Source organism: Littorina saxatilis, linkage group LG13 (genome assembly GCF_037325665.1).
Source record: "Littorina saxatilis isolate snail1 linkage group LG13, US_GU_Lsax_2.0, whole genome shotgun sequence".
Taxonomy (NCBI): domain Eukaryota; kingdom Metazoa; phylum Mollusca; class Gastropoda; order Littorinimorpha; family Littorinidae; genus Littorina; species Littorina saxatilis.
The window spans coordinates 4221759-4236354 of NC_090257.1; positions in this window are offsets into that span (position 1 = coordinate 4221759).

The window sequence follows — 14596 nt, forward strand, 5'->3', positions numbered from 1 at the left end:
AGCAAGCGATGATTAAGTAAAGGTGTGTACGCTGCTCACAAGAATGATGTCAGATTCTGCATTCTGTTTTTGCTTGGTGTGTTCGACGTGTACATCCAAGCATCCACCCTTTTATTCAACGCAAACATTTCACCTCAGTTTTATCACACGTGTCTTGTCCATGCAGCAAGCGATAAGTAAACAAGAGGCGAAGCCTTCAAGGCTCACGTAAGAAATAGACAAACAGTAACACAAACTCAATCACTCCGTCACACATACACACCCACACACACAGTAAGCTTAGGTGACGACTGTGCAAGAAAGAGAGACACTAGATCTAGATCTGTCTGTCTGCATGTAGCCTACTTACAGGGACACGACTGCCAAATAGTCTCGGCCCGCTCAAAATAACAATGACCGAGACCACACACACCACGCGAGAGAGAAAGACTACAGGGAGGCATGCCGTCATGATGCATTAATTGACGTCAAACACTTTTGACCGTGACGTAATCTTATGCGAGCTTTATCCATAGTCTTGGATAACCACTCACACATAGACTCGGAAATGTTAAAGTTTCTACCACAGACATACACACACACGCACACACGCACACACGCACAAACGCACGCACAGACAGACAAAGTTACGATCGCATAGGCTACACTTACGTGAGCCAAAAAGGTGTGTACGCTGCTTACAGGATTGATGTAAGATTCTGCATTTCGTTTTATGATGGGTGTGTTCAACGTGTACATCGATCCAAGCATCCACCCTTGTATTCAACGCAAACATTTCACCTCAGTTTCATGCAGCAAGCGATAATTAAGTAGAGGTGTGTACACTGCATGCTCACCAGAATCATGGGATGTCAGATTCTGCATTTCTGTTTTTGCTGGGTGCATGTGTACGACGTGTTTACACCCTATGCATCTGGTCAAGAGTACTGCAGAATAGTGTCCAGTCTCTGTGACATGAGCATGACAAATATAATTTTGTCATAAAACAATCTTTTTTACTTAAATTGGAGCATATAGTTATCTTGATACTTCCTACCAAAAGAATTTTCAAATGGGCTTTTTACTGAGTAGTATTTGAAGAAAATGTATTTGGTTTGCATGTAACGGTAACACCGTGACCCTTTCAATCAATATGTGTCCAACTATGTGTTCAGTGCAAACATGTTAACCAAGTTTTAGACTAGCTGTATGTCCATTGAATTAGCCATGAGGTGAAGAAACTGTCAATTATACATGTAGTATGCTATTGCAACCATCGACCGCTCTATTCAGCGCAAACGTTTCACCTTAGTTTTAACCCAGGTGCTTTGTCTGGATATATTAATAAGCGACGAGGTGACGAACTTGCAAGTCCTCGGGCTGCTCACAAAAACGATGTCGTAAGGCAAAAAAAAAAAAGGTCTGTTTACGGTAACATAGGCCAAAAAAATAGGGTCGGTAGGTCGGGATTTTTTTTTTTTTTTTTTCTCCAAAAAACCATATTTTTACGCTATTTTGCAAAAAAAACAAGATTTTTCTTCTTTTTTTTCCCAAATGCCAAAAAAAAGTCTAGGGTCGGGTTACCGTAAACAGACCTATTTTTTTTTTGGCCTAAGCTTTAGCAGTTTTCGGCATGTACAGTATTGTCTTGTATCCATCCACCCCTGTATTTAGCGCGCACATTTCATCTCACTTTGAGTCCAGCCTGTTTCTTCAGTGCCATGCACTCAGTAAACGATTAGATAATGAACCTTCCAGTCAGTGTTTCCTCTAGTTTCATCTCTGTTCTCACGCGCACATTTTACCTCACTTTGAGCCCGTTTTCTTGTCCATCCATTATTATTTTTATTATTATTCTCTTTATTTATATAGCGCCTTATCCGAAGTTCAAAGCGCTTTATGCCGTGTGAGATGGAATTTTTTACACAATATATCACGCATTCACATCGACCAGCAAACCTCAAGCCTGTTAGGCGAATGTTCACCTTTCGCGGCCTTTATTCCAAGTCACACGGGTATTTGATTGACATTTTTATCTATGCCTATACAATTTTGCCAGGAAAGACCCTTTTGTCAATCGTGGGATCTTTAACGTGCACACCCCAATATAGTGTACACGAAGGGACCTCGGTTTTTCGTCTCATCCGAAAGACTAGCACTTGAACCCACCATCTAGGTTAGGAAAGGGGGGAGAAAATAGCGGCCCGACCCAGGGTCGAACACGCAACCTCTCGATTCCGAGCGCAAGTGTGTTACCACTCGGCCACCCAGTCCTTAAACGACGACGAGAAGATACAACTGTAAATCTTGGCGCTACTCGCATGACTGAATGACACTGCAACCGAGGCCGTGTACGTTGTGTGTTTTTATTGATGACTTATTGATAAGGTTTTGTTTTTGTGTTGTTACACTGCACATCCATCATCGCTCACATTGAATAAAATATGTTCACCTGTTTTAGCCCAGTTTGTCCACACATTGAAGCAAAAAGATAATACACCTGCAACGGTAAATCTTTGCGCTGCTCAGTCGCAAGACTAAATGGCAGCGTACCCGAGTTGGAAGCAGGTAGACTGCATGAGGTCGTTCTGGGGGTGTGATTTATTGATTAGTTAGTGTGTCTGTGTTCATGGTATGTCTCTGTCAGTGAGCGTGGTTGTCTCTGCAAGGTAAGTCGGGGCAACAGTGGAATCTTATTGATCGGGTTGGTGGAACTCACGAAGCAATGACTGATTAGCGGCTGGGGACATGACAGGGATTTCTCTCGTGGAAAGTATGAAGGAGAGACAGTTTGGAGGACCAGAGGGAGGGGGGGGGGGGATGAGTAGTGTAAGGGTGTGAGTGTTTGTGTGTTCTCGGTAGGGGGGCGGGGAGGAGGTGGGAGGGTTTACCTGTGAAAAATCTATAGGGCTTAGGTGGTAGTGATGGTGTGGAGTGTTATGGTCATGCTGTGCTGTGTGTGTGTGTGGTGTGTGTGTGTGTGGTGTGTGTGTGTGTGTGTGTGTGTGTATGTGCGTGCGTGCGTGTGTGTGTGTGTGTGTGTGTGTTTGAGAGAGAGAAATCAGTTTCGATATTGTCTTTATTCTATAGTCATCAATGAGATGCCCGTGAGAGAGAGAAAGAGAGAGAGAGAGAGAGAGAGAGAGAGAGAGAGAGAGAGAGAGTGTGTGTGTGTGTGTGTGTGTGCGTGTGTGTGTGTGTGTGTCTACTGTGTGTGTGTGTGTGTGTCTGTGTGTGTGTTGTGTGTGTGTGTGTAACTCAAAATACATGCTGGCAGGCACATGGACCAAAAGTTGTGATGGTTCGATACAATTGCCGACTGGAAATAACCGGATATCGTTTGCTTGTGTGAGACGCGATTGCTGATTGGCTCTGAGAGAACATGCAACGAAATAAGCAAGGTCTGGTTGCTCAATTTGAATTAAGTGTCTCCGAAATTATGGTCATCTTTAAATAATTAGGTGTATGTTTTCATTGGTTGAAGTTGCCAGCTAAGATTGATTGGCTTTTCAGAATAGGCACCTAAATAGTTGAAATTAACCTTAAAAGAAGATTGTAAACTTTAATTCCTGACCCGATCGGTTTGCCGAAGCACATTGAGGTCATCTTTCAATAATGATAAGGTGCATGTTTTCATTGGTTGAATTTGCCAACCAAGAAATATGTTTGGCATTTTAGTACATCCACCTGAATAATCAAAGTTAACTTTTATTGAACTAAAGTTGAATTAAAGTTACCTTTAATTCCTGACTCGAATGGTGTGCCGTAGTAACCAAGTAAGCCATCGACTAAGAGCATCCTTCCAGTAAATTGAACGCATACCGAAACATCAACGACATGTCGGCTTCTTGTGTCAGCATGGGCAATTTTTTTAATATTTGTAATCTTGAATTGATTTTTGATTTTTTTTCTAACATTATTATGTTTTAATTGCTTACCTTTTGCTTTATCTTTTTCTTTTCTTTTTTTGTTACATTTAGTCAAGTTTTGACTAAATGTTTTAACATAGAGGGGGGAATCGAGACGAGGGTTGTGGTGTATGTGTGTCTGTCTGTCTATCTGTCTGTGTGTGTGTAGAGCGATTCAGACTAAACTAATGGACCGATCTTTATGAAATTTGACATGAGAGTTCCTGGGTATGATATCCTCAGACGTTTTTTTCATTTTTTTGATAAATGTCTTTGATGACGTCATATCCGGCTTTTCGTGAAAGTTGAGGCGGCACTGTCACGCTCTCATTTTTCAACCAAATTGGTTGAAATTTTGGTCAAGTAATCTCCGACGAAGTCCGGACTTCGGTATTGCATTTCAGCTTGATGACTTTGGTCATTAAAAATCTGAAAATTGTACCCAAAAAAATAATTTTTAAAACGATCCAAATTTACGTTCATCTTATTCTCCATCATTTTCTGATTCCAAAAACATATAAATATGTTATATTTGGATTAAAAACAAGCTCTGAAAATTAAAAATATAAAAATTATGATCAAAATTAAATTTTCGAAATCAATTTAAAAACACTTTCATCTTATTCCTTGTCGGTTCCTGATTCCAAAAACATATAGATATGATATGTTTGGATTGAAAACACGCTCAGAAAGTTAAAACGAAGAGAGGTACAGAAAAGCGTGCTATCCTTCTCAGCGCAACTACTACCCCGCTCTTCTTGTCAATTTCACTGCCTTTGCCATGAGCGGTGGACTGACGATGCTACGAGTATACGGTCTTGCTGCGTTGCATTGCGTTCAGTTTCATTCTGTGAGTTCGACAGCTACTTGACTAAATGTTGTATTTTCGTCTTACGCGACTTGTTGTTCTTTGTTTTCTTTCTTTCATTTTTTTGTAGTTTTTACATTTAGTCAAGTTTTGACTAAATGTTTTAACGTACAGGGGGGAATCGAGACGAGGGTCGTGGTGTATGAGCGTGCGTGTGTGTGTGTGTGTGTGTGGTGTGTGTGTGTGTGTGTGTGTATGTGTGTGTGTGTGTGTGTGTGTGTGTGTCTGTCTGTCTGTGTGTGTGTGTGTAGAGCGATTCAGACTTAACTACTGGACCGATCTTTATGAAATTTGACATGAGAGTTCCTGGGTATAAAATCCCCATACATTTTTTTTCATTCTTTTTTTATAAATGTCTTTGATGACGTCATATCCGGCTTTTCGTGAAAGTAGAGGCGGCACTGTCACGCCCTCATTTTTCAAACAAATTGGTTGAAATTTTGGTCAAGTAATGTTCGACAAAGCCCGGACTTCGGTATTGCATTTCAGCTTGGTGGCTTAAAACTTAATTTATGACTTTGGTCATTAAAAATCTGAAAATTGTAAAAAAAATATTTTTTTATAAAACGATCCAAATTTACGTTCATCTTATTTTCCATCATTTGCTGATTCCAAAAACATATAAATCTATACATATAAATAAAAGAGAGTGTCTGTCTGTCTGTGTGTGTGTCTGTGGTCGCCATACCTCTGAGATGGCAAGAGGCAGGAACAAGATAGTGTGCACGTACACTCCCTAGGTGCCGCAGATGTGCACCTGGGTTTTAGTTTCTTGATTCATTGTTTCCTTTCTCAGATTATGGACCTCCCATTTATTGAATACAGCCTATATGGTGCAAGACCAGTCCAGTGCCTACTGTTCACCTGTAGCAAGCACATCATGCCAGTGATATTAGAGACTCGCTATTGCTCCTATGAGGGGAAGAAATGAAGAATGAAAAATTAACTGGACAGTTCCGGAAATTTCTAGAAGGTAAGGGAGATAACTCTTTTTTGTCTGTGGTCGCCATAACTCTGAGATGGCAAGAGGCAGGAACAAGATAGTGTGCACGTACACTCCCTAGGTGCCGCAGATGTGCACCTGGGTTTTAGTTTCTTGATTCATTGTTTCCTTTCTCAGATTATGGACCTCCCATTTATTGAATACAGCCTATATGGTGCAAGACCAGTTCAGTGCCTACTGTTCACCTGTAGCAAGCACAATCATGCCAGTGATATTAAAGACTCGCTATTGCTCCTATGAGGGGAAGAAATGAAGAATGAAAAATTAACTGGACAGTTCCGGAAATTTCTAGAAGGTAAGGGAGATAACTCTTTTTTTGTATCCAAACAAAGGAGGTAAAGCTAATCATAATGGGATAGCGAGCGTCTTAAATTGCAACAGGGCTCCGCTTACTCCCGGGCGAAGAGAAAGAGAGTGTCTGTCTGTCTGTGTGTGTGTGTGTGTGTGTGTCTGTCTGTCTGTGGTCGCCATACCTCTGAGATGGCAAGAGGCAGGAACAAGATAGTGTGCACGTACACTCCCTAGGTGCCGCAGATGTGCACCTGGGTTTTAGTTTCTTGATTCATTGTTTCCTTTCTCAGATTATGGACCTCCCATTTATTGAATACAGCCTATATGGTGCAAGACCAGTTCAGTGCCTACTGTTCACCTGTAGCAAGCACATCATGCCAGTGATATTAGAGACTCGCTATTGCTCCTATGAGGGGAAGAAATGAAGAAAAAAAAAATTAACTGGACAGTTCCGGAAATTTCTAGAAGGTAAGGGAGATAACTCTTTTTTTGTATCCAAACAAAGGAGGTAAAGCTAATCATAATGGGATAGCGAGCGTCTTAAATTGCTACAGGGCTCCGCTTACTCCCGGGCGAAGCCGGGCTTAACTGCTAGTTTGGATTAAAAACAAGCTCTGAAAATTAAAAATATAAAAATTATTATCAAAATTAAATTTTCGAAATCAATTTAAAAACACTTTCATCTTATTCCTTGTCGGCTCCTGATTCCAAAAACATATAGATATAATATGTTTGGATTAAAAACACGCTCAGAAAGTTAAAACGAAGAGAGGTACAGAAGAGCGTGCTATCCTTCTCAGCGCAACTACTCCCCCGCTCTTCTTGTCAATTTCACTGCCTTTGCCGTGAGCGGTGGACTGACGTTGCTACGAGTACGGTCTTGCTGCGTTGCATTGCAGGGCCGGACTACCGGGGGGGTTATGGGGGTTGCGCAACCCCCCCCCCCCTAGCCTAAACATGTACCTTACTTATTTAAATTTTTTTGTATTATTGCTTATTTTATGCCGTTTCATGCAAGGAGCGACCATTTTCCTATCTCAGAATATGACCTACCCGTCAGCTTCAGGGGGCTTCGCCCCCTGACCCCCACAACGAGGGGGGGGGGGGGGGGTGGGTTCTAGGGTTTCCGGACCCCCCCCCCCCCCCAGCCAAAAAATAAAAATATTGAATGAGGTATGCATTTCTTTATTTCACATTGAGTTTCAATTTTTGGGGTATTAATCAGTGACAAAATCTGCTGCCTGAAACTGGTAATGATCATCCTCAGAATGCACCAGATTGCACCATTTTGCATCCTTTTTTTCAAAATTTTCCGGGGGGGCATGCCCCCGGACCCCCCTAGCAAGCTAGGCGCTTTGCGCCGTCGGCTCGGCGCTTCGCGCCTTCACACCCATATCTTCACAATATACTTTTGGAAAAAAAACACCATAAAATTAACTGATCCGCCCCTGCCGCCAGGGGGGACATCCCCCTGGGCCACCACTGGCAACCCCCCCCCTCCTCTTCGCCTAGTCCGGCCCTGCGGTCTTGCTGAAAAATGGCATTGCGTTCAGTTTCATTCAGTGAGTTCGACAGCTACTTGACTAAATATTGTATTTTCGCCTTACGCGACTTGTTGTTTGTTTGTGTGTTGTTTTTTGTGTGTGTTGTGTTTGGTTTTGTGTGTGTGTGTGTGTGTGTGTGTGTGTGTGTTGTGTTTGGTTGTTGTTGTTTTTTGTGTGTGTTGTGATTGGTTTCTGTTTTTTTGTGTTGGTTTTTTTGTTTTTGTTTGTTTGTGTGTTGTTTTTGGTTGTTGTTGTTTTTTGTGTGTGTTGTTTTTGGTTGTTGTTGTTTTTTGTGTGTTTTGTGTTTGGTTTTTTGTGTGTGTGTGTGTGTTGTTTTTGGTTGTTGTTGTTTTTTGTGTGTTTTGTGTTTGGTTGTTATTGTTTTTTGTGTGTGTTGTGTTTGGTTGTTGTTGTTTTTTGTGCGTGTTGTGTTTGGTTGTTGTTGTTTTTTGTGTGTGTTGTGTTTGGTTGTTATTGTTTGTGTGTGTGTGTTGTGTTTGGTTGTTGTTGTTTTTGTGTGTGTTGTGTTTGGCTGTTGTTGTTTTTTGTGTGTGTTGTGTTTGGCTGTTGTTGTTTTTTGTGTGTGTTGTGTTTGGTTGTTGTTGTTTTTTGTGTGTGTTGTGTTTGGTTGTTGTTGTTTTTTGTGTGTGTTGTGTTTGGTTGTTATTGTTTGTGTGTGTGTGTTGTGTTTGGTTGTTGTTGTTTTTGTGTGTGTGTTGTGTTTGGTTGTTGTTGTTTTTGTGTGTGTGTTGTGTTTGGTTGTTGTTGTTTTTTGTCTGGGGAGGGGGTGTTACCGACATTTGTTTCGTATTTGGCAATGCTGCGGGAAACTCGGCAAAGTTTTCGGCGATTTAGAATTAGGTTTCGCCGTTTCATTGACTTTCAACGCCGAACGATATTCAAGTCCTGAGTTGTCCCCCTTTTACATATTATCCCTCCCACTATTCTGTTATATTGACATCGTTTCAAGCTTTGTGCATTGTAATCCCCCGCCAAGTTTGACTTTAAACTCATTTTAAGAGCACTCTCATAAGCAAGGGTTCTTCTGCTCCTTTGATTTAATCATAATTATGTGTGCGGTATTGTTACTTGACATTCTTGAATAAAAACGGTTCAAACCATATTCCTGAGTTGATACCGTAGCTCCCATACAGTATAGGCTATTATTAGTATTAGTCTATTTATTGTCTTAAAAAAGTCGAGGCAACTTTGAAGTCAGAAGCGCCCAAGAAGAAAAAAATTTACGAAGATTAGTAGCTTACTATCTTCTGCTAAAATGACTTTGTTTCCAGCTTTGGCAGTTTAAGCCCTGGACAAGTAAATGTTCACAAATCAAGAGGACAGTAATTCTCGAAACGAGCCCACGCTCAATGTAGCATTATAATGTATTTAATCGTATCACTCAAAAAATGTACTAGGGTAGAGCAAAAACTATTAGGGGTGGTACTTAACCCCTTTAAGACAAGACCTAGTCGTCTTGAACAACTTGATGGGTAAACACGCATACACTTGTGTATCTCATCAAAAGCCGTGAGGGCGTAAAACTCGTATTATCATATAACCCTTATCTAGTCCTTAAGAGGCGACATATTTAGCCTGTAGGACATGAAGCATTCTTTATTTTTCTCGTGAATGATTCATGCGAATTACAATCTTATTGTCAACTGGGAATTTTTCCACATTATACTAAAATAGTGTTACACAATGGTTAATCTAATGTTGCATCTTTATAGTGATAGTGTGTGACAGGGGAGGCTACCGCTCCTTTCACAGCAGACTCTGCACCCGAGTTGTTGGCCTTTAAAGTCAACACCCGTGGTTTGTGGAAATCTGTTTGTGATAGGGTGTGGTAGTTTCCGATTGTCTGTATGTTCATGGAAACCTTCGGGTTTGCATAACAGTTTTTATAGGGCTAAGAAATTAGCCCTAACATTTTCAAACCTGTTTGATTGCACTTCGCTTCCCGGCGAGGTGATCGTAGTGTTTCGGCACACGGTTACAGTGTCACGTATAACAAGAAAACTGTCTCTCGTCGCCCCAAGAGCTATACACTTGTAATTATGAGTCCACTCACCAGGAATACCTTAAAATAAACGTTTGAGCGCTGACTTACTCAATTGGAAAACGCCTGTGTTTTGAGTGAGATCCCAGACTGTAATTCTCATTGTGACGTTCTTTGCGCTTGTCATAGTTTTCGTCCTACTTTTCGCCCCTGAGTATTTCATGCGCTATTCCAAGAGATACAGATTTGAAATTGAGCTGAGACTCTCATAATTATTTCGTTTTAGGTGTTGAATAGATGACAACACACACGAGGAAGGTCTTGGAATTAGTGTTTGAGCGTTCTATTTTTCAAATCTGAATGCTGTGTTTAGTAGTCATTTCAGACCGTGACTGATATTTTCCAACGGTCTGTGTGTTTGTTTGTATTATGGGAAGCGTTTCAACCCTGTCTGGCACGGAATATACATGCGTTTGCTAGACTATATGTTTGACTTCCTCAGTCCAACGGTCTTAATCAAATTTGACGAATCTATGAGGACGAAATAGAATATGATGACGAACGGAACCCGGCTCCTGGCACAGGAGAGCTGGGCGAAGCAACCCGCTCGCTGATTAAAATTGATTTAATTACTGTGAAGAACTATTTCCGTAAAGAACAATTTCGAATTCGGTCAAGAACAATTTCTGTTTGAACTTATTATCACAAAGAGAAAATGTGTTGTATAGTATTGCAAATGTAACACCCCACGCTTCCTGTAGTACTCTAAATGAACCTGACAACAGCTTGTATGATAACTATCAGCTCCCTGTAACGGCCAGTAACTGTCAACCACTGAAGTGTGCTACTACGGTATACAACTTTCTTTATTAAGAATAATTTGAAACACGGCCTGCTGTTGACCTGTGAGATCGGAAAAAATCTCCACCGGGCCCTAGTTAACCCACCCAACGTGGCCGAGATTCGAGCACCCAACCTTCCGCCGTGAGAGGCCGGAGTCTTATTCACTATAAGCAGAAGCCTATCATAATATGCAGCATTTCATCCACTTGTGCTATACGCTATTGCGCCCGTCATATCATAAAAACTGTTGGGACGAAGACAGATCATATTAATTTCTCAGAAGATATCAATTGCAGAACCATAGTTTTCTAAACGTCTTTAGTCTATTGCATTAACTTCTCTTTTTTTAGAGAGAGAGAGAGAGAGAGAGAGAGAGAGAGAGAGAGAGAGAGAGAGAGAGAGAGAGAGAGAGAGACAGAGAGACAGAGAGGCACATAGAGAGGGACAGAGAGAGACACAGAGAGAGACACAGAGAGAGGCACATAGAGAGGGACAGAGAGAGAGAGAGAGAGAGAGAAAAAGAGAAAGAGAGAAAGAGAGAGAGAAAGAGAGAAAGAGAGAGAGAGAGAGATACGATACGATACGAAAGTTTAATTGCTTATAGGCCGTCGGCCCCTTGCAATGGGGAGGTTACATAATTCATGCGCGGCAAAAATACGATACAAAAAAGGGTGGAAACCAACCCCTTCAATTATTTTCCACTTGGTCACATCCAAGTCGAAAGTGTCTTTAGTCTGTGACCAATGTCAATGTGTTCGATCGCGTTGCCGGATAACGACGCTGCTATTTAGTCGACACAAAGGCAGCCAGTCTCGAGGAATGTTCGTATGATACGCACATAGTCATGTAAATCCGTGGTTAGGTGCTCAGTTTCTTCTTTGAAGCGGACCCAGTTCACCTGCTTTCCTCTCCGTAGGGAGAGCATGTCCCGTCGCATGTCCTCCGAAGCTGTTTCTGCTGCATCTGGTATCACGGCATACGTTCTGGTAACACCCATTTCACAATCATACACCAGCAAACAATCGTCACTTTCAGCCAGCAGCGTTTTCTTGCCACCTTTGGACTGACACACCATTTTCTTCAACCTTATGTTCCTGAATGTAGATTTCAGCTGCGTTTTCTTATTCTCGGGCAGCTCTGAAAGTATGTCGAACAACGGAGCTTCTGTCACGGCATCTTGAGAAGACTGGTTGTCTGTTTCTATGTTTTCATTTACACAAGACATGCTTGCTTGTTTGTTGGTACACAGCGTGCTATCTGGGTCAGGTGCGTCGTCATTCATGCGTGAATCTCGCTCAGCATCCAAGGGGATGAGCATTGGCACATTAGAATGTGGTTGGGTGGACAAGCCACGATCACTGGCACGTGCTTCACGGTGACAAGTGACATGAACGTGCGTGCTTTTGCTGGCTTGACCTACATCAGGCTTATTGGCATGACACTGGTTATTATTTGTCTCAGTCTGGCTGTATGCGTCACTGTCAACTGTGCATTGAACATTGTCTTTCTCCATTCCTACCTTGGCACTGTTCTGTTCTGCTCTTCTTTGGTCTCTTCTTTGCTGGGCTGGTGGTTTGCGTCTCCATGCACCGGTCGGTGCAGGTGTCATGGCGAAACCACGGTCGTCCCTGTCACACTTCAAGCGGAGTACGAATACTGTTCCTTCTTCTGTTCCGGCCACTTTCCACGATGTGAGAGAGAGAGAGAGAAAGAGAGAGAGAGAGAGAATGATAATGACAATTCTTTATTTAACGAGGCTATACGCTATTGCGCCCGTCATATCATAAAAACTGTTGGGACGAAGACAGATCATATTAATTTCTCAGAAGATATCAATTGCAGAACCATAGTTTTCTAAACGTCTTTAGTCTATTGCATTAACTTCTCTTTTTTTAGAGAGAGAGAGAGAGACAGAGAGAGAGAGACAGAGAGAGAGACAGAGAGAGAGACAGAGAGAGACAGAGAGAGAGAGAGAGAGAGAGAGAGAGAGAGAGAGAGAGAGAGAGAGAGAGAGAGAGAATGACAATGACAATTCTTTATTTAACGAGGGTAATTGATTAAGCAGTGGTCTGCTTTTTTCATCCAGCCCTCGCCCTAAAGAGGGACTAACTAAAAATGAAATAAGAAAGGGAAAAATAAAAATTCTACATTTTAACAGATAACTAAAGTGAGAACACATTATACATATGTACACAAAATGAGAGAGAGAGAGAGAGAGAGAGAGAGAGAGAGAGAGAGAGAGAGAGAGAGAGAGAGAGAGAGCGAGAGAGAGAGAGAGAGAGAGAGAGAGAGAGAGAGAGGGAGAGAGAGAGAGAGAGAGAGAGAGAGAGAGAGAGAGAGAGAGAGAGAGAGAGAGAGAGAGAGAGAGAGAGAGAGAGAGAGAGAGAACCGAAAATTCATTGGGTTTTTTTTTTGTTAATGCACTTCACAGCAAACACCCAGAATATTTGCTGTACATGTATAATCAATGAGATGTGTGTGTCCATGAATTTACCTTGACAGAAGAGTCTTGTGACGCGCAACTGCCAAGCGTTAGTCATTCGCACTACGCGTCAGTGTACGCAGTGCAGGGGGTGACAAGGTAAGGGGGGACTAGAAGGGAGGGGATGGGAGAGAAGCGGTAGGGGGTGGTTTCGGTCATGGACACCGGTAATGAGGTCATTATGAAGCTTAAGTGCTGGATTTAATTATGGCTCATTATGGGGGCCAGGAGGCCCCCATTTATACGGATAGTTTTGATGGGGGCCATGGGCGGCGCCATTTTGTTGTGAAATACGTCATCAGTTTGTGTACACAGGAAGTTGTGACATCCGTCACCTTATGGGAGGTGTGAAGGCAAAATTGGTCATCACTGAGCTCGAGTTTGTGTAACACAGGAAGTTGTGAAATACGTCACCCTATGGGAGGTGTGAAGGCAAAATTGTTCAACAAAATCATCATAGGTCGAATTGTGCAGGGTCAACCGCAACAAACTCAAACCATTCGTAGTGGACTGCATCTGAGTGACTTATAAATACCGACATTTTTATTTCTTATTTTCAGCACAGGTGTAGGAAAAAAAATCATGAACCAAAATGTTATTTATTTTCTAATTTAACCTTTGTTTTACAAATGTGACCATGGTCTTTCAAACATACAGTGACATTAAACATTGTTATGTTAAAAAAAAAAGAAGCTTTTGTGCACAAATCAGAAAATACATTGTATATTTACCTACAGGCCAAACAGTGTCTGTGGCTAAGCCCGACCCAGCAAATTGTCAAGAACAGGCGCTTGCATTTGGATGTGTCCAATGATAGTAGGTTTGGTTGTGATCAATCAGAATAATGTAGGAATAAAAATGTATGACAGTTTGGTATGATGACATGTAATTCACATATGCTGAAATATAATAATATACATCATATAATATTATTATGGCTGTTGCCATGACCATGAAGCCCAACAAAGGTTTAATGTTATGTAATTCAAAATACCAAAATCAAGCACCTATTACGGATTTTGCGCGTGAAGATTGAGGCCTTCGTAAACGTTCAACGTTGGCCAATAATGATTTTAACAATGTTGTGTCGTTTTTTATTATGTTTTATTTTGTTGATCAATTGATAAATATGTCTTCCCAACATATTACAAATCAAACAGAAATAAAGTCTTAGAGAACTACAATAATTATTGTTGCCGTCAAAACCTTGCAAGGCCTCAACAACTGACAAAGCTTTTATGAGATAGGCGACGAGTATAGTTTCCTCTGCGTCAGAAAATACTTGTCGTGTCCGACAGAGCTGACTGTGGTTAAGCTGCGTTTTCCCCTTGGACAATCTTTTCAGAGTACGCCAGATCCTTGTTGTCGTTACCCCAAACTCATCTGCAGCTTTTCTGAAAGTCTTCCCTTGTTTGACAGCTTCCACTGCCCTTTGAAGTGGCTGCAGTGGTCGTTCTGTGAGGTTGGTTTTCCGTTTGTAATTTCGGACCATCTGAAAATATCGTAAATTCAAAATAATTATGAACCGAAACAAAGCACTGTTCTGAATATTCCTGGAAAGTAAAAAGGGTACAGCACCTCTCTAAATCGGTTCAGTTGATGCCGAGTAATAAGCTGTCAAAAAACCAGCACAGTTGTACATCCACACACACACACACACATCCACACGCGATAAA